Below are 25,595 nucleotides of genomic sequence, written 5' to 3' on the forward strand. Positions count from 1 at the left end.
CTATGGAAATGACAAGTAGAGAATTGTGCAAACATGTTAGTATTGATCAAATGTTAGAATAATCTTTATTTTTCATAATATAGGTGATGCTCTGGGCATTGGGTCCTATAGCGAGTCTTTGCCACCTGGTTTTTAAAGAGGACATCAGATGGTAAGTAGAAATGTATGGACTGTTGCTGGCATGATTTGTACACAAATACATCATATGGCATACATTTTAAAAAATATAATTTTGTTTACACATTACTTAAAATGTACATAATCAGAAAGGGATACTCTAGAATGACTATGGTTCAATGTCACACAGAGGTTTGTTCTGCTCAATATGACTCATCTTCACACTTGATAGAAAATAACACAGGTTCATACACAGGCTTAGTAAGCTAGTGATAGATATTTATTATGAAATGGGGGGTGGGAGAGGGGTACAGAACTGATTCACACACTTGTATGAAATCTTTATATATAATTTCTTACATTAGGGAGATGACTTAATCTAAAGACTGAAAGGGAACAATTTGAAGCCTGACAGTGAAGATTTCCAAGACTGACAGTGGGGAAAAAGCCAAGATTGAAATTGAAGTATACCAATGGGATCATGTCTGGCATTATATTTCAATTCTGCTGACCTTGAAAACCATACAAATACATGTTCACATGGTAAGTGCCAACTATTTGATAGAATAAGGCTGTGGAGACATCCTATTTGAGACACTTAGATGATTTTCTATTTTGTAGATGGTATTTCCCAGTCCTCTATTTAATGAACTGATGAATAATACACCTATTGAAGATCAACTGTTTACCCCTGAATTGACTTTCAAAGACCATGCATTGTCCAGGTTGGTGTACCAATGCATGCTAGTGAAGACTGTAGAATATTAGTAGCTTACATACATTAGTCATATTTAGTTCTTAATGAGATATTTAGGGATCACAATCAGACACTTAGATGATTGTACTTTTTTAGATGGTATTTCCCAGTCCTCTATTTAATGAACTGATGAATAAGACACCTATTGAAGATCAACTGTTTACCCCTGAATTAACTTTCAAAGACCATGCATTGTCCAGGTTGGTGTACCAATGCATGCTAGTGAAGACTGTAGAATATTAGTAGCTTACATACATTAGTCATATTTAGTTCTTAATGAGATATTTAGGGATCACAATCAGACACTTAGATGATTGTACTTTTTTAGATGGGATTTCCCAGTCCTCTATTTAATGAACTGATGAATAAGACACCTATTGAAGATCAACTGTTTACCCCTGAATTGACTTTCAAAGACCATGCATTGTCCAGGTTGGTGTACCAATGCATGCTAGTGAAGACTGTAGAATATTAGTAGCTTACATACATTAGTCATATTTAGTTCTTAATGAGATATTTAGGGATCACAATCAGAAAAAGGAATACATATTATAGTTGATATAGAGGTATTTGAATGGACATGAAATATTACATTTATGTTCATCATACATATATTGTTTACATGTGATATACATTATTATGTATAATTTTAATTTTTGATATTTAAATATAATTTTTAATCAACAATATAATGGTGTATGTATTTAATTAATTTAAAATCAATGTAATGATTATCTTTAAAAAATGTTGATCAAAGTTAGAGCATAGACACCATATGATTTTAAATGTATTTTATGAATATTTTACAACGTGTGTATTAACTTTGTTCCATTTTTATTATTTGTCATTTCAGATTGGCATCTGATGACTTCCTGGAATATTTAATTATTTTCTATTAAATATATGTTTATTTTTAACAGATTCTAATATATATCAATATAATCTGTAAATAAAACTTGGACTCCCTTGACTGGTAGTTGGCTATTTGACAAGCACATGCATAAGAGAAAATAATGCATTAATAGTAGAAAATAAAAATCTTACGAGAATATTAAAATATATCTTTTAACATTAATTGGGGAGTCAGATTCTTCAATGCTTTTATATAGAAAAAGTATATATTAAAAATATTTAGGATATGTAGTAATATTATGATTGTTTTAACATTTAATAAGGTGAAGTGGTTCAATTACATGAAAGTGACAGTGTTGTTGAATGTAAAAAGAATTGTATAAGATCATGTATCTTCCTTAGGTATCTCAAAACATTATTAGAAAATATTTTACAATTATTACATTTATAAATGGTAGGTCATTTAACTTGATATTTTTAACAAATTAGTTATTGGATGCCAGGTTAATCTATGTAATTTTCTAGTGGAGTCATTTAACTATACTTAGTAATATTATGTATTTATTACAATCTTACCTCTTGGGTTAGACATCAAATATCTATATAGAATGTAATTTCCCCTTTAGTTTATTTTGTCAATGTTAAATCAAAATACAATATGTTTGGGTCCTTAAAGGGGTCATTCAAAATGTATATTTTGTATAGATTGTTACAAATATCATACAAGAATTTAAACATATTTAGAATGTACTATAGAATTACATTCAGTCTTTAAATATACTTGTTAAAATAAAAATAAATGCACATATCTTAGTCAATGATATAAGGCATCTATATGCAAACAACAATCAGCATCAAAATAGCCTATGTAGAGATGTATTTAATCCACGAATATATATAATTACAATATAATGATTGAATAACAAAACATATTAAGTTGGTCAAATATAAGATTATTATACAAAATGCATACATAACATATAGCTTAATGTCCCTCTACGCTGAAGGCTAAATAAGACCTCATTTAATAAATATATTTCAGTCAGTGTGTAAAACAATCTAGAAGTTAATCTAAATTTGCTTTACTCATATGTTAGACTCATTTAGCAAAAGGAAGGTGCCTAGGTTTATGATATATTAAGCATTATTGTGAAATGTTTATTTAAAGGGACATGAACTCAAAATATACTTAAAGGTAGACAGTTAAAAAATTAATGATTTATACATTCTGAATGAGTATTCTATTTTAATCAACTTTAAAACTTGTCTCATATTATGAATGCTCATTGTGATGTTGCTATCATTACTTTAAAAATAAGGCAGTAAATAGCTAATTTATTTGCTTCAGTACTCTGGACAGAACTTGATTGCTTGGAATAATTGATGCAACAATCGTCAAGGACAACCCAGGTTTTTATTAAACAATTGTCCGTAATATAAAATATCATTATTGATTTGCAAAGAAACATAACAAGATAACTGTTAACATTTGATAATCTGATTAAATAATAAAGTTGATTAACATTTCATGCTCAATCACCAATGGTAAATTTGTTTGGACAGTGTCCCTTTAAGAGATTTAAAGAGTGTATTTACTTCTCTTCCTATCTTGACATACTTTGCTTGAAAAGCATATCGAGATAGGCTCAGTAGATGAAGATTGGTGGATGCACAGAGATGCCTTATGTGATTGTCTCAACCATGTGCATTTAAATTTCTTCTGTTGAGGATATATAAATACTAAGAGAAAATGATTTACATTTTAAAGTCTAAACAATCTTCTATCTCTACAGATCATTTGATACAATTGTTTGTAATGTCTCTTTAAAACTAAAGACGCCATTGCACAATAACATATATGAGCACTTCAGACAAATACAAGCTAGAGGTTTATTTGAGAATAACAAATCTGTAGTTTAACATTTATAAACAGATTATCCAAGTTACTGACATTCTAACCGGAATTTTAACATTAATAAATATTGCGTGGGAAACGCATCTTCAAACACCAGATTAGCATATTTAAACATTGTGTGCTATTGCGTGACATTAGACTCTAATCAATGTGCATTATAAATACATTTAATAGAGCAATGTCAATACTTCACAATAAATTTATTTAAAGAACAATAAAGACATACAATATTAAATGTGTATTTGTATTAAAGAAACAGACCGTTATTAAACCGAGAAATGTCTACAACATTAATAATGTGACAGTATTAGATTTTAAAGAGTATTTAATCATTAATATTTCACGGATCACGGATATTAAATCTGCGTCACACATATCCGCATGACAGGCCCATGAGTTACAAATAAGTCTACATGAAAAATGAAGTTACAGCACCACCAAGCGGTATGTGTAAGGATGTTACTAAGATATGAAACATTAAGGAACGGCCAATCAGAGTTCATCACACAAACACAACTTGAGTCAGGATGGTCTCACAGACATTATAACAATATTTCAAACTTTTATCCAATCAGATGTACAGATAAATTGTCCCATGGTGCATCTCATGTTTACTTCACCATATAAAAGTCCATTACACGTTGCCATCTTTGTCAGTTCTCTAATGCCTGCAGGCAGTATATATATTTATATATTTATATATTATTATCAAACCGAGCAGGCATGTCAGTTCCCAGGTTCACCAAGGAGGAGAGCGCTGCACTGGTCCACGCCGTCAAGGACTTTTATCCCCAGCTGTTTGGGAACAAGAGGAGCTTGACAGATGCGCCTGTTAAGAAGGCCCTCTGGGAGTCTATCACCAATGCGGTTAGATTGGTGTGTGACGTCCAGAGGACCCAGGATCAGATCATGAGGAGATTCGGAGATATGAGGTTGCGTTTATCGAAAAAAGTCAACCTCATAAGGGACTGGGTACAAGCCCGTAAGAGAGGGGGCCAAAGAAAGGCCCCGCGGAAACTGTACCTACTCCCTTATGAGGTGACTTTATGCAAGCTCCTCAATCTCCGGGTCCCCAAAAGATTTAGATCCTCGCCATCCTCGGCCTCCTCTTCTTCCCTCCCAGCTGCGGGATCTGAAAGTCCTGACGCGGGGGACAGGGCAGATGCTTCTCCGTCCGGTGGCCTGGGAGGAGCCGATAGAGAATCTGAACCAGGTAATTATCCAACTTCATATAATATTTTTTATTTTAAAAATCAAATATGTGTATTTAGTCAGATACTAAACCTATACAGATCTCACAACATACACTACATATGATGTTTAGATATCTGATTTTAGATTATTGACACATGAAATAGGAATGATGTTTCTTGCGCTCTACAGAATATGCGTCACAGAGCGGAAATGTAATTTCGCATCCACGTTAACATGGGTTTGCGGAAAGTGGCATTGCTTTATACATGTTGTTCAAATGACGGATGCGTAATTCCGCTTGGAATCATTGCGCAATGATCGTGAAAATGGCATTTCTCATCCACGTTAACATGGGTTTGCGGAAAGTGGCATTGCTTTATACATGTTGTTATAAATTAAATGGAAATTCTTAGATTAGTGAAGAATACAGTATTCTTATTTTAAATATTATAGCTAATAAAAAACGAATAATACAAATAAATTATAACATATGGCCATCAATTGATGATTATGTAATAACAAGCAGATATTCTTAAAGATACAGTAAACAACACAACTGATTGAAAATAAGAGTCCAGGATATATTTATCATTAATTTAATTGCGGAAACTATTAACTCATGGGACTACCAAAGGATTAATATTTTTCTATTGATTTGTTATTAATGTAAATATTTTAAACATGGCATGATTAGTATTAATGATATGCAATCCTCATTTAATATATTACAGATATGGATGTGGCTGCTGGATCCTCAAGCCAGGGCTTGTCACAGTATGGTATGTCTCTTTTTAATTGACATTTGTCTTCGAAACATGGACTGAACATTACATACTAAATACACATTGTTCAATATTTATATGTAATGTCTATTTAATAGATGAAAATTAAATAATTATTCGGATATCCTTAAATAACATATTAGATTTTAATTGCATGCTCAATACCATTCATGACATCAACATATGGAGTAGATAATTCATTAACAAACAACAACATTGTGGAATCTATTTAATTTTAGATTAAAGGGATACTGAGCTACAATTATTAATATTGTCTTTCACATACAGTATGCAATATTAATAAACATAAAATATAATACTATCATCATATGTGACATATTCTATTGCTAAATGTATTTTAAAATAAAGAAAGTACGTTTATGTGCATCTATATTTTTGTTGACCAACCTGGGTTTTTATTGATGATTGGTGGATACCTTCAACAAACAATATTTATTGAATCCAATATTCCTTATCTGCCTTTAAGATTAATATCGAGCAACATTCTAATTATAATAGGAGTCAATGTTAAATCATTTTTTACAGTTTGAACATAGAAATCAATTATTTAAATTAATCATGTCAGTGTCCCTTTAAGACAAAATAGATTCATTCATCTTTACATTCTTTTTATTAAAAACTATTGATATATAAATCTAATTATCTGTTGGAGTTACTTTATAGATATCTGCATACTCTAGCAGCACCATGATTACATATTTGTAATAATCAATTTTGTTATGTATTGTGATAAATATGTGTTGTGTCCTAAACAAGATTACTGTACATTGAAAAAATGGGTCGATGTGACACATGTTTGTTTAGATTTGTCAACAGATGTTCCGCAATATGTGGTTTGTGTGTATTCTTGTAACTTCTTAAGGACATATGACGGAATTATTCCGTCATAAAACAATTGAGCTAAGTGAAAGCTGTGTCCTTAAAGGGTTAAGAACATTGATCATTGGGTATATTTAGATATGCAATAGCAGCATCTGAGATTAATTTGATGTCTAATGTAGTCTGACATTAAACATATGTTCAATACAGATATGTTTACAGAATCCCCTTGATTCAATCAAGCATTTTCTGGTGTAATGACTGCTCTATTCTTCACATTTTAAAGTTGATTAATGTTAAAATTCTAGACAGATGTGATTTAGTGATATCCAAAATGTGTTTAATAATATATATCTATATCATTCATAGAGAGAGTTGGTGTGGGGAGCCCACAGGAATCCAGCAGTGACATAGAGCCGCCTTTGCGGTCTCCTGGTAAGTCCATTGACTCATTTATATGTAATTGAAGGTGTATTGCTAATCAATATTATGATCATGATTCCGATGAAGCATAACATTATAAAAAATCAAAAAATTTATCTTCTGATTATATATTTTTTTTTTTCTATTGAGCGATTAATAATTTCAACTTTATTAGTCTACACATTTGTTATTCATAAGATGTATAACATATGTTTTTTTCAATTTGATTTTTTGACAACAGTCATCAAGTGATACACACATGAGAAATCTTAAATGTTCTATGTACTATGCTTTTATGAATTTAACATTAAGACAAACAATACATTAAAATTCTGATTTATTGACAATAACAAATCTATTGTCATTTGTATGCTCCATCAAAATGATGTAAATCATAACTTTGTGTGTGTATATCTTTAATGCAACATTGATGTGCGTATTTGAGCAACAGTAACATATGTTATAATATCTGATCTTAAGGTGTACACAACATGTTATGTTTTACAGAGATTGATGTCACATGTGGGATGGAGGAGGAAGAGGCTGCCTTGGAGTCTGATGGTATGTGAAATATATCTATCATGTTTCCAACATGTTTCTTTTTTGGAAATCATTTTATTGAAGACATTCAAAGTCTACAGCTTTTTCCCTTTAAAAAGGAATATTATTTGTCTGTTCAAATACACTACTGCCCCCTTTCTATATCAGGCAGCATGAAAATCTGCTTGTATATTTTTTTTTAAGAATATATAATTCATGCCATCATTATGTCACATGCATATTCCATGCCAAAACACAATAATAAGTTTCAAATTGTACAGACAGTCATTGAGATTCATCTGAGTGCCTATATAGATACCATATCCTCATTTCAGAATAGTTTACAGATTCAAACACACTTCGAAGTATATTGAAAACATAATCAATTTGAAATGCGTTGATTTGATGTCAGGATGTATGAGATGTTAATATATTTTCTTTACATTTTCAGATGGATCCACCACTTCTGGTCATCTGGATTCCGCCCCTGCCCAGTCACAGACCCCTCCCCATGCACACACCCCTGACCATGGCCACACCCCTGCACACACCCAGAGCCCTTCCCATCACCAAACTCATGACCATGCCCCGACCACTGCCAGCCCTTCCCATATTTCATATCCTGTCCCTCCCAAAAAACGCCCATACACCCCCCTTCGCCGCTCTCCCCGTATTCTGGCCCGTACAGCTGCCCAGACCCAAACTCCCCACTCCCCAGCTGTACGGCCTACCCTGGAGCGGCAGCTCACCACTCCCCAAGCCATTCCCATCCCTCCCCAAGCCAGTCCCATCCCTCCCCCCTGTTTCAACCTTCATTGTCCTGGGTGTCAGATTGTCCTTCCCAGGCACAGCTGTAAGTATCATTCTAAATACACTTTATAAGATACTTAAAGGTACAGTGAAGTTAAATTGGTTAAATTGTGATTCAAATCCAGCATGCAATGTTAAGCCAATGTATAATAGAATACTCTTATGAATTATTCGTCATTCTCTTGATATCTTTTTGGAAAACAACCTATTCCTATAATTAGTTTAAACAATAAAATAAATGTGGCCATCATTTCTTTATTGTTGGATGAATGTATCCATCAACCAGCATGCACAAACAAAGTTCATCAACAAATATTGGCTTCCATAAAAAGCAACATTCTTGCATTCAAAATCTAGCTTGAGAATTAAAACATATAATGAATATGTGTAATTTCTAAAGATTTGTCATGTCATGCTCTATCTGAATCAGTCCATTAAATATTTAGGTTCAGTGTCCCTTTAATTGGATATCACTACATATACCAAACACCACTACTTGGATCCAAAATTTTATGTACAAATGTGGATACATTATCTCTTGTCTAACCCAGTGGGAATGTAATTTCTTCTGGTTGCTATGTTTACACAGCTTGTCCTCAATGCCAAAATGTTTAAGGATAGGTGTGCCTACCACAGTCTAAATTGATTTTTTAAATTGCTGATGTAAGTACAATGTAAATCCTTTAACAACATTTGATACACTCAAGCTGTATAAGTGGATCATCTAAAACCAATTAAAGGGGACAACATGTTTGAGTAACATGAGCCTTTAATGATTTCTGTCTGTCTGAATAACCTAATTCATGTGTAAAGAATATATGAAAATTAATTTTGGTAAATAATTATTTGTCTTTATGATGACAATGTATGTATAAAAATTTTTTATTCTGTTGTGTAATTATCCTTAATATTTAATTTTATTTTATTTTAGGCTGTGACTCAGCATGGCTCATGCTAGAAGGGATAGCAAGAGTAGAGCAGGCCGTGTTGAGGAACGCAGCTGTCCTGAGAGGGATGAACGACACCATGCAGGCCCAGCTCCGGGTTCAGGACTTGACTCTGCGTGAAATTATGCAATTACGTTCAAGGCCTGAATCTGGAGCTGGACATGCACAGGACAATGAAGAGGATGACCAGTAAGTGGAGGATCTGGATATGCTCCATGGTGGCAGATAATAATCCTCCGTCCACATGTTGAATTTGTATTTATATTGTTGCCATTTGGCCTTTTTATCAGTTTATTGTTGTGCCTGTTGCACTCTTTTACCTTGTCATGTGTCTCCAATGGGGCTATGCTGGCCCTTGGCAACTCTCTTCATGGACTGTGATGCACTGTGTTACCTTGTCATGTGTCTCCAATGGGGCTATGCTGGCCCTTGGCAACTCTCTTCATGGACTGTGATGCACTGTGTTACCTTGTCATGTGTCTCCAATGGGGCTATGATGGCCCTTGGAAACTCTCTTCATGGACTGTGATGCACTGTGTTACCTTGTCATGTGTCTCCAATGGGGCTATGCTGGCCCTTGGCAACTCTCTTCATGGACTGTGATGCACTGTGTTACCTTGCCATGTGTCTCCAATGGGGCTATGCTGGCCCTTGGCAACTCTCTTCATGGACTGTGATGCACTGTGTTACCTTGTCATGTGTCTCCAATGGGGCTATGCTGGCCCTTGGCAACTCTCTTCATGGACTGTGATGCACTGTGTTACCTTGCCATGTGTCTCCAATGGGGCTATGCTGGCCCTTGGCAACTCTCTTCATGGACTGTGATGCACTGTGTTACCTTGTCATGTGTCTCCAATGGGGCTATGCTGGCCCTTGGCAACTCTCTTCATGGACTGTGATGCACTGTGTTACCTTGTCATGTGTCTCCAATGGGGCTATGCTGGCCCTTGGCAACTCTCTTCATGGACTGTGATGCACTGTGTTACCTTGTCATGTGTCTCCAATGGGGCTATGCTGGCCCTTGGCAACTCTCTTCATGGACTGTGATGCACTGTGTTACCTTGCCATGTGTCTCCAATGGGGCTATGCTGGCCCTTGGCAACTCTCTTCATGGACTGTGATGCACTGTGTTACCTTGTCATGTGTCTCCAATGGGGCTATGCTGGCCCTTGGCAACTCTCTTCATGGACTGTGATGCACTGTGTTACCTTGTCATGTGTCTCCAATGGGGCTATGCTGGCCCTTGGCAACTCTCTTCATGGACTGTGATGCACTGTGTTACCTTGTCATGTGTCTCCAATGGGGCTATGCTGGCCCTTGGCAACTCTCTTCATGGACTGTGATGCACTGTGTTACCTTGCCATGTGTCTCCAATGGGGCTATGCTGGCCCTTGGCAACTCTCTTCATGGACTGTGATGCACTGTGTTACCTTGTCATGTGTCTCCAATGGGGCTATGCTGGCCCTTGGCAACTCTCTTCATGGACTGTGATGCACTGTGTTACCTTGCCATGTGTCTCCAATGGGGCTATGCTGGCCCTTGGCAACTCTCTTCATGGACTGTGATGCAATGTGTTACCTTGTCATGTGTCTCCAATGGGGCTATGCTGGCCCTTGGCAACTCTCTTCATGGACTGTGATGCACTGTGTTACCTTGTCATGTGTCTCCAATGGGGCTATGATGGCCCTTGGAAACTCTCTTCATGGACTGTGATGCACTGTGTTACCTTGTCATATGGCTCATATATTCCTTATTTTTACAAGATTATTTATAAACGTTTTGTATGTTTTCTTACATACTAATAAAATACATTTTATTTCACAAATCTTTGTCCTCATTCTTCCTGTTATTTTTTGAAAGCTCTAGTTTATGCTGTTGATCCTTAAAGGGACCTACCAAATATATTGTATGTTATAATGAAATCATATATGTAAGACAATAGTAAATGACTTTAAGATTAACATCTCCAATGTAATCTTATTATTTGTGTTTATATTATTTTCTCTTAGCTCTATCATTGCCTGATTATGATTAGCAGAGTAATTTCTTTATATATGTATATATATTTGTATTTGTGTATATATGTATATTGAAATGTTCTGATCCATGTGTGTATTTATAAACTCTGCATGAATTGATGCACCTTTACCAAATGATCTGAGTATTGATACAATGATATAATCCCTGTAAAGTGTTCATTTTATTTAAATAGTATTGACTATGTGTATGCTCTTTTTTAAAACAAAATAATGTCCCTTTAAGTGATGTTGATCACAATTGTTAATGAATGTATTTCCATTTGTAAAGCGTTTTTGTCCTTTTTACAAGAACAAGGACATATAATTTTATTAATAAACAATCTTATTGTAATGTTGACAGCACCTGTATTTCATTTTCAAATCTATATTATTGTCAAAGTGTAACCAAATAAATCTCTGTGTGTAATGCAAATAATGTGGATGATGAATATTAGTTAACTAATATGTTAACTAAATACATCTCCTCCCATTTATGGCTATAGGTAGGCTGACAATAATTAAACTTGAATAAATGACACGTTTAATCAATCCATGTATAACTATTGTTATTCAACAACAATCCAAACATATCTTAAAACATCAATGGCATATGTATTTCTCATGTGTATCTTTTAAATGTTAAAGATATACACCATAGCTATAGTTCAAGGGACAGTCAAGTCCGAAAAGATGATTCTGGATTTGTTGTCATTCCTAGATAGCAATCTACACACATACTAGTTCCTAAAATATAAATACGTTTCTTAGTGATATGCCAAGATGTCACTGAGTCCTTGTATTGTCTGCGGTTTTTCAGCGATCTCGGATGCGCCATGTTGCTTAAGACGTCACCTGCCAGGCTGTCCAATGATTCCTTGTATTGACTGACGTTCTTACGTGATCAGGAATATGCCTTTTATTGGATTGCGTTTTGACGCGATCAAGGATGCGCCTTTTTTTTTGGGCGTTCTTACGTGATCAATAATGTGCCTTTCATTGGATGGCGTTCTTACGTGATCAATAATGTGCCTTTCATTGGATGGCGTTCTTACGTGATCAAGGAAGCGCCATGTTAAGACGGCACATGTAAAGGTAAAAAAACGTCTGATTGGATTGCGTAGTCCCGCAATATTTGTGCACGTTAAAAACGTTTGTGACTGCATGCAATTTTAAAAAGCTTGTGAATATGTATTATTTGCATCATGTTACATTGTTGACCCGTAGCTGATAAAGACCACCACATTCTCTTTTGCTGGATGTCTGGTTGAATCAACGAACGAAAGCAAAATGTTTTCATGCATAGGATATTTATAGGCAAGTGCAAATCTCTACAGTCCATGTTTAATATGTTTGTCAACAATGTTCCTTTTTCTTAAAAATTACTGTTGTGTTTAATGTTGAACATATCTAATTAATAAATATGCGCTATTGTGTTTGAATAAAGTAATCAATATGCATTTATCATATGCTAAATATATGATGCCGACTTCTTCTAAATGTAATTTCGTTGTATATTTTATTAAAGGTTCATTAGACACTCACATTATAAATCAAAATCTTGGATTTTGTCTCTAGTTAGATAGTCCATTGTTTAACCAATAGGTTTATTTTGTCTTGTGTTCTAAGAAAATGTAAGTAATTTTCTTACTCCTCGCAAAGCCTCTGCGTTTCATGTGAGTACCATCTCCAGCTTTGTCCAGTTTGTGTAAAGGGTCTTTTCATATGTTAATGATGGTGTATTGTGTTGTTTTACGGTTGTAATGGTGGTTCATCTATATTTTCAATATAGCTAACCCTATTTTATTTGCAAGTGTTTGAAGCTTTTTAATATTGATATCAGTATATGTTAATCTTGTTGTTTGTAGTAGTGTCTATTACATACAGTTATGTAAAAAATATAGGATACTGTCCCTTGAATGCAAATGTTGTTTTTTGTATCATGTATGAGATCCACATAGTTTAATCTTCAAATATATTTTTGTTAGCATATTTCCCCCCCCCCACTCCTAAAAGGACTTTAAACCATATTCATTGTTAAAATAAAAATATTTACAATAAAATATTAACACAATAATGTCTCTTAAAGAAAATAGACTTTATTTAACACGTCAATATAAATGTGATTTTAAAATTTATTTTTTGACAAAGTACATGTAGATATACCAACAAGCTTAAAATATGTGTTAGCATATGTAATGTTGTTAAAGGGACAGTTTAGAAAAATTTTATTTTTTAAAATTATTCGAAAAGTCAATTCTGTAATATCAAGGATATAAAATGTTTCTCAACAATTGAACATTTGTCTGTGTTTATTTAAATTTGCTATCTAAACCTATGAGGTTGGTGTGCTCATTTCTTCAATCTTGAAGAGTGCTTGTAATCATTATACAATTTGAGCACTAGAGGGCATTTGGATAGCATTTGTATATGTAAAACCTTGTGCTCATACAGCATATTATTGACCATGTATTGATAATTGATATCTAAAATGTTGTTATGTCAGAACAACAAATAAGTGGTCATTTTTCATAGTCATAGATACAAGGGTAAGCACATAAGTCACACATGTATTTCTCCATGTTTTGTTGTTTCCAACTTTATAATGCGTAATACAGTGTTTTCTTTGTAATCAATAATTTTCTGACTGTCCCTTTAAGCTGTGTTATTGGCATTCAAACAGTAATATGCCATCATGGATAATTGTTATGGTAATTTAGTTAGCGATTCGGGAAACAGTTTGGACATCACATCACAGAAACCAATCAATATCATGAACAAGGATAGGTATGTGATGATGTGGTTTTCACACACTTATAACCCACACTCTGCAAACAATCTTCCTCCATGGACCCGGTCCCATAGAAGTCGATTATATACAGAGTGTGGTCCACAAGTGTATGAAAACCACATCATCACATACCTATCCATTACACATTACATAAAAAAATAATTTGAAGATGGAAAAAAATACTTACTTCCTCTTCCTTCCCCTCTTCCCACGGGGCTGAGGCTCTGGGAGAGGCAACTGCCGACTCCGAAGAGTCCTCCTTGGAGCTGTTGTGGGAGGAGTGGAAGGAAGAGTACTGGGACGACCAAGGTGAGGAGTAGATGGCTGAGGAGGAGAAGATGGATGAGGAGGAGAAGATGGCTGAGGAGGAGGAGGAGTAGATGGCTGAGGAGGAGGAGGAGTAGATGGCTGAGGAGGAGGATGAGATGGGCCGGCAGGAGGAGATGGCCCAGCAGCAAGAGGCCCAGCAACAAGAGGCCCAGCAACAGGAGGTAGACCAGCATGCGCCTCCCGGAAAAAAGTGAACATTTCTTGATGAAGCTGAAACATTCTTGTTTGTCCTTCTTGTATTCTATTCAGTATGCTGATTATTTCATTTTGTCCTTGAATAATTTGATTCCGGCCATCAAGTATTCTGCGTCGTCCTTCTATATTTTCTATCCGGGAGGTACGCATCTGGTCTATGTACTCCAGTAGAACCCGCACCTCCGCTATTTCCTCTTGTTGTGCCTGTTGAACCCATGCACGGCGGGGTGCCCGTGCACGGCGGAGTGCGGGTCTTTGAGGGACCTCGGGTTCCGCGGGTTCCGCGGGTTCAGCGGGATCCTCCTGTGCTTCCGGGGCCTCTTCATCATCTCCCGTGCGCTGTTCGTCACGGGGGGCCTCTTCCCTCCGAAGTGGGAATTCCTCACCACCACTCTCATCCCGGGGAGATGCAGGAGGCTGTGCTGCCTCGTCCCCAGACTCTGTATATAAAAAAATAAATAAAAAAAAATATATATATATATTAGCATATTTGCAAATAAAGGTTTAAATGACTTAGCTTACGATACAATTACAAATGCAGAATCATTAATCCACTTTGAAATCTAACAAACAATCAATACGATTTCCGCTTTTTCTAAACCGTGTTTGTGATATCTGTGGTCAATGTGAATGTTTTAGCGTTTGTTTTCAGTCTGTTTAAATGCACACCTAACCTATAGCCTAGATACTGATGTAACCGCAAAGTAATAGAATGCGTGTAAACAACGTTATAGCATTAATCTGATCCTTAACACATGAAACCCAATGTTTTATCTTTCATGATTTAGAAGCATACATTTAGTATCAACTTTCGAATGTACTTTTCTTATCTAATTAGCTTCATTCTCTGGATATTCTTTGCTGAAAAGCATATCTAAATATGCTTCTAAGATGCTGATTGTTAGCTGAATATAGCTGCCTCCTGTGATTGTTTCACCGTGTGCATGGCTATTTCTTCATTAAAATATATCTCAAGAATGAATCTAATTAGGTAATTTAAGTACATTTGAATGTTTTGTCAAATTGTATTCGCTACCTCAATCATGAAAGTAAATGTTTGCGTATAGTGTCCATTGAAATACATTCGTATGTGAAATTATTGTTCAATGAGCTTACCGTCAGATGAGAGTGGCAGGTTCCCGGTATCGATTCCTCCGATACCGACTACTTCCACCTCGGAGATGCTGGGCCGCAACATTTCCTCCCATCGGCAGTACTCCATTTCAAGGGCAGGGCCGCCACCGGTCCCTGCGGCATGTCGGGCCTCCAGGCTTAACTTTTTTTTAAGTTCAAGTTTACAGTCCCGGTACCGATGTTTGATAGAATCCATATCCCGGTTCCGGCCACCCACTGCATTGACTGCATTCCTAATCTCGTTCCAGAGCCTCCTCTTCTCAGTCGGGGTGGTCTTTTGGTGCTGCAGCATCCTATGCCTGGCCATATAGGCCTCTACGAGGGCCTCCTTCTCCTCCATCGTAAACCTCGCCTCCCTAGTCGCCTTGGCCTTCCCCTGTGACGATGCCCTCTGTTTCCCGGACTGTGAAGCCCTACTCTGACCGCCACTGGGCCCAGCCACTTGGTCATCTTGAACCAAGTGGCTGGGTCCACCCACCGCTTCCACCCCCGCTTCCTGCCCCCCTTCCTGCCCCCCTTCCTGCCCTGTTCCTCTCCCCCTCCCTCTACTCCCCCCTCTACCTGTCCCCTGCCTGGCCTCCATCTCCTCCCTAAACTAAACCCCAAATAATCAAACAAAAAGTGAGTGTGATGAAATGAAAGGGGCTCAAAATAAAGAACTAAAAAGACAAAAAAGGTGCTTAAAGTGTGAGGGATGTAAAAAAACAAAGAGGGTAAGGAGTATTTAAATAAACGAAAAGAATAAGACTAAAAGGAGGATATGTAAACTAAATGTAACTAGGGGATGGGTATGGGATGGGTATGGGGTATGGGATAAGAGTAAATGGGATGAAAGGGAATGGGACTACAAGGAATGGGGTATGGAGTGTAGTATGAGGGGGTAGGGGGTATGGAGTGTATGTAGTGTTATTGATAAGTGTATGTATGTATTGAATGTGTTTGCGTGTAAATGTGTTAAGTGTACAGATAAATCACTCGCTCGCTAACTCACACTACTTCTAATTCTCACTAACAAACACTCCCACTAACGCTCACTAACTACCACTAACTGACGCTCCCACTAACAACTCTCACTAATAACTCCCACTAACTCACTCACGCTCCCACTAACAGACTCTCTCCCACTCCCACTAACTCCCACTAACTCACTCACTCTCTCACGCTAACACTACCAACTGACTCTCTCACGCTAACACTACCAACTGACTCTCTCACGCTAACACTAACTCACTCTCAAAAATTCGCTAACTCTCTATTCTTAAACCTCCAATCTCCAAAGACCCACCAGCAACACAGTCAAAGAAGCCATGCTTGTGTGGTGCTTATATACCCTGTGTAAATGTTTAATGATCTCCCAATTTCCATTGTAATTAGTGTTCAGGTGTGCTTTATTAGCAATTAATATTATTGCAATGTGTATTAGGTGTGTGAATTTGCGCATGCTCATTTCGAGTTGGTATTTGTGGAATGTGTAGAATGCGATGATGTTATAGTGTTCGTTTTAGCTTTCATTGTCCAAAAGTATTCTTATTAAATGTGAATTTGCGATGGTGTGTTCTTCGTGAAGTGTTGTATATGTATGTTTTTCATAATATATAATGATATTGAATGCGATTTTGTTTCTAGTGTATGTATATCTTTTTTAATCCTTGTTGTTATTGTGCGATTTTCCGCATCTTAAAGTATATGCGTATTCCCCGTATAAATAGTATTAAAACTTCCCCCGCTTGTGAATGTGTAATGCTTGTGTGCTTTGTTGATTGATTGTTGTTGTGACATTTGCGGCGTGTTATTGTTGTGCATGATGTGGTATGCGTCATATGACCGAGCTGTGCGTATTCTCGCGAGATCGAGTGTTAGATTAAAAAAGGCAATTTTTTTGCTTTCCCATTGATCTCTATGGGAGACTGTCTAACGCGGGCAGGATTACGCGTGTGACATACACGCGTTAGGAGCATCGTTAGATGGTCTTATCTTAACTCTAAATACCGGAGTCAAACATTGACGTGCGTTAGACATAAACACGCGTGGCGTTAACAGCCCATCTACCGCCGAACTCTAAATCTAGGCCTAAGTTTGCATTAGCTTCTAATGCAGATTATTCTCCTATTATGCTTTCCAATCTAAGATACAATACCAGAGAAGTATTTAGGTTGCTCGATTCTAAGAATGAATATGTGTACTATCTGTCCTGATGGGAGTATTACGAGTCTCATTTGGATACTGAAGAGTGGTAAACCAAATATTAAGATGCGGGCGTTGCATCTAACAGGTCAAGTTTAATGTGTAGTCCTCAAAGCTGTGATATTTTTAATAATAATTGTGTGAAGTGATGTGCATATTTGATAAATAACACGTGTTATGTCACTCAAATTAAAGAAGTGAGTGAATTGTGTTTGAGATGCCTAATGTGCATAAATATTCTAGTGTATTTATATATATATATATATATATATATATATATATATATATATATTACAAAAAGATAGTTCTGTAATGGTGTATATGATTCCAGTCATATACTGGAAATGTATACATGTAAGTTAAAGGATATGTGTGTCCATATCCAGGTGATTTCTATCCTTTGCTCACAAGTAAAGGTGACTGTAAAAGGGATTGTGTATAACAAAAAAATGAATGTGTGAGTGAAGACAACAAAATGGGTGAAGTGCTGGGTGAACATCAAGAGAAATATAAATTATTAAAACTCAACCCAGAATGAGTATTGATGCTAACGCCTAATATTTGACTCATTTATATACTGATGTGAGGTATAACGTACAATAACATTCTTGATATACACAGATCAAAATGCATTATATACTTATTCTGTTCATTCATTCCATTTGGATAGACAGTGTATAATAAATATATCCATCTTTTCTCAGCTTTGAGGAGTGCAGTTTCAAGATCTCCTCCTCTGATACCTAAGGTAACTTTCTCAATACCCCAACACTAAAGTTTGTCTCTATTAGAGTGATGGTGTATTAGGAAATGGGATGCTACGCTGGTGATAGTTTTCCCATTTTCAAAATCTTTTGCTGCATTTTTAATGTTGCGTAAATGTTATATCAATCTCAATCTTAGCTTGCGGGTGGTCATCCCTAAATAGAGTAAATTACATCTGCAGCGTAGTGCATAAATCACTCCTTCAGTATTACAGCTGATGTACCTCTTAATTGGATGTTTTACCTTAAATCTGTCTTTGATTTGTAAAGTTTTCACAATGTGTTTACATGTGCAACAGTTGCCACATCTGAATGTGCCTGGATTGAATGCCGATTTGTCATATCCCATTGCTGGTCTGTCCCCTAGCTTTGTTTTTAGGATTGAATCCATCATTAGGATTTTTCAATGTTTCTTGATAATGTCAATTACCGGAGGAGTTTGGGTGTTATAGCTGAGGATTAGTCTAGGAGCTTTGGAGTCAGTTTTGGTCTTACTGGGAGTACTGGTATCCGTGGAGCTACCTTCTTCCCCATCAGTATCAGACACATCACTCTGTACTATGGTTACTTTGGGACTTCTTGTGGGATTTCTGAAAAATCCTCTATTTCTCCAATAATCAGTGTGACAACCAGTGTATGGCATTTGCACTGTGGGTGTGACTATCTAATTTGAACAGCCAATAGGATTTAAGCAGCTCGCATCCTATTGACTGATAGGAATTTTTCAGCCCATAGGAATGCAACGGTACCCCAATATAAAAGGGGTACCTTGCATTCAAGCTTCAGTGTGCGGCAGACGATCACATGAAGAGGATCCTCCACGCTCGATGGCTCCGCAGTCACCAGTTCTTCTCAGCTCCACTCCACCACAGCTCCGCGCCACCGGGATGAAAATAGAAGATGACCCTGCGATGGATGAAGATGTCGCCGACTGGATAAAGACTTCTCACTGCCTGGAGGCAGATGGATGTCCGGACTTCAGAAACTGTGAGTAGATTTTCTGGGGTTAGTGTTAGTTTTTTTTTTTTTTTTTTTTTTTAAGATTAGGGATGGGCTCTAAAAGAGCTGATTGGAAAAGAGTTGAATGTCCTTTTAAGAATATTTTTTTATTTTATTTTGTGGGGTTGGTTGGGTGGGGGGTTTACTGTTAGGGGGACTTTGTATTTTTAGGTAAAAGAGCTGTTTTACTTAGGGCAATGCCCTACAAAAGGCCCTTTTAAGGGCTATTGGTAGTTTATTGTTAGGTTATGGGGTGTTTTATTTTGGGGGACTTTTTTGTTTTTATAGGGGTATTAGATTAGGTGTATTTTTATTATTTTGGATAATTTGGTTATTATTTTAGTAATCTTAGTGTTTTTTATTTTTCGTAATTTTAGCATTTGTTTTTTGGTAATGTTAGATTTTTTTTATTTTTTCGTAGTGTTAGGTTTATTTTAATTTGTAATTTTTTTTTTTTTTTTTCGTAGTGTTAGTTTTTTTAATCTTGTAAATTCAGGTTTTTTTAATTGTAGTTTATTTTATTTTATTAAAATATTTATGTTAGGTTAATTTTTAGTTTAATCTTAGTTTTTTTTATTTCACAGGTAAGTTTTTATTTATTTTAAGATAGTTATATTGTAATTTTAATTTAAAGTTAGGGTTTTTTTAGGTTTAGGGGTTAATACATTTATTTTAATAGTAGCAATGTGGGGGGCCAGCTGTTTAGGGGTTAATAGGTTTAGTTTGTTAGTTGCGATGTGGGAGGCCTGTGGTTTAGGGGTTAATGAGTTTATTTAGTGTTGGCGATGTGGGGGTGGCGGTTTAGGGGCTAATATGTTTATTTAGTGTCGGCGATGTATCTCCATTCCGCGATCACAGGTGTTAGTTTTTTTCTGACACTTTCTCCCCTTTTGGGGGAAAGCGTGCACGAGCACGTAAAGTCAGGCCTTTGGTTTTGTGTGGTAAGGAGCTTATTGCACCATACCTCACAACAAGAGAAGGTTTTTCAGTAACTTGTAATGGCAGCGCTATTGAAAGTGCGATAACGCTATTTTTTTGTGTTATTTACGCACCTGGTTTAGCGCAAAACTTGTAATCTTGGTGAGTGAGTAATATATAAATATATATATATATATTTTTTTTATTTATTTATTTATGTTGAGGACATTACATGAATAAAAAAAATACATCAGTAATGTAGAATACAGTTAAACAGACATGTTCATCCTATTTGCAAGATAAGTTCGTATTCAAAAATATGTAGTCCTCATTTTTATCCAAGTAAATTGGGGGTGAGTCCTAACTGTGTATCAGTCACAGATAAGCTTGTGATATAACAAACATCCACTATGTTCAGGAACCAAGAATCTGTCCCCTGTATTACCAAAACAATAGGAGTGTTCACAGTCAAAATGTGGCAGTGTCAAAGGGAGCGGCACTCAATTCATGTCCTCTTACCCTGCATCTGGGATTACTCAAGCTCCTCCGGGATCCGGGACCATCACCTTCCGTGAGAGTGAACACACTCCGTTGTCCCCTTCGCCTCCGTGGGCGCCCGCAGCCTGTACTGTTCCTCAGATGCCCCGACACTTCCGGGATGACGTCACCGCCTCACAGAAGCCGTCTATTGGTTCCTTTAGTGGGAGTGTGCTGGGTAGCAGGAACCTCGGAGTAGGATCACTGGATATAGCACACGATTCAAGGAAAAATGAGTTTGATCCACGCCCGAGGAATTTAAAAACAAATTCTTTATTCCATCTTTTAAAAACACACCGTGGGGGTTGTAAGCAGTACAAAGAGTGAGCGCAACCTGGCTTACGCGTTTCGGCATAAGGGCTGTAGTCATAGCCTATGGTGCTGTGTTCTACTCTTCACTTTTAAGAATATGGTGAAAGCTAATTGGCTTAAACATTGGTAACAAATTAAAAACACCTGAATACGCTCACCACTATGTGAGCATATTCAGGTGTTTTTAATTTGTTGTTTTTTTGCTTACAACCCCCACAGTGTGTTTTTAAAAGATGGAATAAAGAATTTGTTTTTAAATTCCTCTGGCGTGGATCAAACTCTTTTTTCATTGAATCGTGTCCTCATTTTTATCCCCATATTGAAATTGGACGCTTTTGGTCCTGCTGTAATAATACATTTGACAATTGGGGGTTTTCCACAAACAAAACAAACTTGATGAAAATAGCTGAGTACAGGTAGATAACACATATCACAAAACCCCCCCCACAAAGATCTACATTGAGTGACCAAGTATTTGTTATAGAGGATTCGCCAATGTACCATTTTGCAAATGCAGGAGCTTTGTTATGAACACACTGTATACCTATATAAGAAGGACTAAAAATATTTGGTGTATATTCAAAAGTATAATATCTTTGGATATATGGTTTATTTCATTTAAATGAGACTGTAGAAAAATATATCTGAGGAAGGGGAGTGTCCCCCCGAAACGTCACTCTTAATAAAGTTTTTTTGATGAAAAGACCAGTGAGTGCCTTCCTTCACCGTGTATATATATATATATATATATATATATATATATATATGGCTTTCTTTGTGGACACCTCTTCCATCTCACAAGATACACAGGGCTGTCATCGGGGTGAAAAGGGGTCACTGGACTTTTGTAAGGAGGAGTGTGCGGAGCAGGGCAGTGATGACGTGCCGATGCTGGCTGTAGCTGTCAACTAACCTATATCTCCTAAAGTGCTGCAGTTATCAAAATGAGCCCCTTTGTGCTAAGTAAAATTTTATATTTCCCTTTTAGCACTGTTGCATATTTTGAGGGCACATACATTTTCCCCCCTCTGAGCACAGCTTTCTCCACAGCCAGTATCCTCAAATGGACAGTGGTAAGCGGCTGTCACTTTTTTTACTCCTGTAGTTTTTTGTGAAAGACATGCTGCCAGACTTAGATTACTTCCTTGTAAGCCCCGCCCACTCACTTGCAGGCTCCACATTGTATCAGCAGGTTTGGTGCCTGGATCAGACAGATGGCAGAGCTGGGTGAGATTTATATAGGACATTTCTGACATTTATGCAAATCCTTAAAAAAGCAAAACTCCCTGGGCATAATATGAATAAAGAGATATACATTGCATCCTCAAGCAGCATGTATTTACACATAGTGTAAAAATGAGCAAAACAGATCTGTTAATGTGTTCTGTAGCTAAAACTCACTTGCAGGTAAAGGAACAGTTCACTGTGAAGTTGTTTGTCCATGAATGTGTTCCCCATGACTTCTTATACCTGCTGCAGCGTATAAAATGTATGAGACATTGCTCATTTATGCTTCTTTTTGCAAAATAAATATCTGGATTTGCTCATTGAAACCACAGCCCATTAAAATAAGCTAAGCTTGCTGACAAGATCAGACCTTGTTATCTTATTACTCAAATGCTTCCCTTTCTTATCTCTATCTCTGTACAATACTTAGAAAGAGCATTTGAAAATTAAGATTTACTCAATAGCATAAACCTAGGTATTGAAACTTTCAGTATAGGTAGGGATACTACAGGCTAAGGGCTAGATCACAAGTGGAGCAGTATTTAGCATTTTCACTATAGCAAAAACTAAGCTAGGATTTTCATTTTTGCGCTAGTTGGGTTGCAATGGTTTTACAAGTTGAAAGTAAACTATTTTTTCTCCAGCGGTAACCCAATTGCAAAATTAGAAAATCGCAATCGTGTTTTCGCATTCCCTCATAAAAGTTAATGGAGAAAAAAAAAGTGGAAAAAAACACCCAATCTCTATAGCATTTTCACAATTGCGCTAACCTGACATGAAAATATTAATATTTCATATTCCAATCTTCATAACATAATGAAATATGTTCTATGTATTCATAATTAAATATTTCTACATATGTCTGATGGTTTTATTATATCTTTTCATGTGACAACACTGAAGAAATGACATTTTGCTACAATGTAAAGTAGTGAGTGTACAGCCTGTATAACAGTGTAAATTTGCTGCCCCCTCAAAATAACTCAACACATAGCCATTAATGTCTAAACCGTTGGCAACAAAAGCGAGTACACGAAGAAAGAAGGAGGCAGCACACTTGGTATTTCAAAAACAAAAGTCGGAAATGTATTCCAAGTTTTGAGTCGCTACACAGACATACCAACACAAAGAGCGGAAGAAGGGACACGCCCCCTTCTTCCGCTCTTTGTGTTGGTATGTCTGTGTAGCGACTGAAAACTTGGAATAAATTTCCGACTTTTGTTTTTGAAATACCAAGTGTGTTGCCTCCTTCTTTCTTCGTGACTTGCTGGATTAACTCTTCCATTTTTGGTGAGCACCTCTCAAATTCCAGCTGCTTGTTGAAGACTCTGTGTCTCGTTTGTGAGTTCGCCGCTGTTCCTGGAGGCTGCTTTGGAGCCGCGCTGCCTTCTTTCTCTTCTTGCAAAAGCGAGTACACCCCTAAGTGGAAATGTCCAAATCGGGCCAAATTAGCCATTTTCCCTCTCCGGTGTCATGTGACTCGTTAGTGTTACAAGGTCTCAGGTGTGAATGGGGAGTAGGTGTGTTAAATTTGGTGATATCGCTCTCACACTCTCATACTGGTCACTGGAAGTTCAAAATGGCACCTCATGGCAAAGAACTCTCTGAGGATCTGAAAAAAAGAATTGTTGCTCTACATAAAGATGGCTTAGGCTATAAGAAGATTGCCAAGACCCTGAAACTAAGCTGTAGCACGGTGGGCAAGACCATACAGCAGTTTCACAGGACATAGACGTATGAGTGCTGCTGGCATTGCTGCAGAGGTTGAAGGGGTGAGGGGTCAGTCTGTCAGTGCTCAGACCATACGCTGCACACTGCATCAAATTGGTCTGCATGGCTGTTGTCCTAGAAGGAAGCCTCTTCTAAAGATGATGCACAAGAAACCCTGCAAACAGTTTGCTGAAGACAAGCAGACTAAGGACATGGATTACTGGAACCATGGTGTGATGAAACCAAGATAAAGTTATTTGGTTCAGATGGTGTAAAGAGTGTGTGGCAGCAACCAGGTGAGGAGTACAAAGACAAGTGTGTCTTGCCTACAGTCAAGCATGGTGGTGGGAGTGTCATAGTCTGGGCCTGCATGAGTGCTGCTGGCACTGGGGAGCTACAGTTTATTGAGGGAACCATGAATGCCAAAATGTACTGTGACATACTGAAGCAGAGCATGATCCTCTCCCTTTGGAAACTGGGCCACAGGGCAGTATTCCAACATGATAGCAACCCCAAACACACCTGCAAGAAGACCACTGCCTTGCTAAAGAAGCTGAGGGTAAAGGTGATGGACTGGTCAAGCATGTCTCCAGACCTAAACCCTATTGAGTATCTGGGGGGCATCCTCAAACAGAAGGTGGGGGAGCGCAAGGTCTCTAACATCCACCATCATCTGCCAAAAGTCCATAAGAGTCTCGAGGAGGTGAGGGGACGTCCGATTGTTTCTGGCATCGGCTCCCTTTTAGAGCCGTTGTCAGAATGGTTGGACGCCATCTTACAACCCATTGTACATTCTTTATACAGCTATATCAGAGATACCACACATATTTTACAGCTGCTTGAAGACATGGTTTGGACACTACAAGATAGTTGGCTCACCATCGATGTGGTGTCATTATACTCCACTATACCCCATGACATGGGCATCAGTGCCATCAGAATCTGGAATCTCACTATTCTATGGATAATTCTACAGCCGATTTCATCATCAGAGTGACCCATTTTTTGTTAAAACATAATTATTTTATGTTTGAAGGGGTGTTCTATCTGCAGAGACAGGGCACCGCCATGGGGGCAAAATTTGCCCCCTCTTATGTAAATATTTTCATGGGGTGGCTAGAGATCAACTTTGTCTATGCAGATAGGAACCCTTTCATCCATCACATACGGATGTACAAGCGTTTTATTGACGATTTGATTATCATTTGGTCCTCAGATGAGGAATCGGCTGACAAGTTTGCAGAATTTTTGAACATGAGTGATAATGGGGTAAAATTCACCCATGGATGGCAAAAATCTGAA

The sequence above is a fragment of the Bombina bombina genome, chromosome 1 (genome assembly GCF_027579735.1).
Source record: "Bombina bombina isolate aBomBom1 chromosome 1, aBomBom1.pri, whole genome shotgun sequence".
NCBI lineage: Eukaryota > Metazoa > Chordata > Amphibia > Anura > Bombinatoridae > Bombina > Bombina bombina.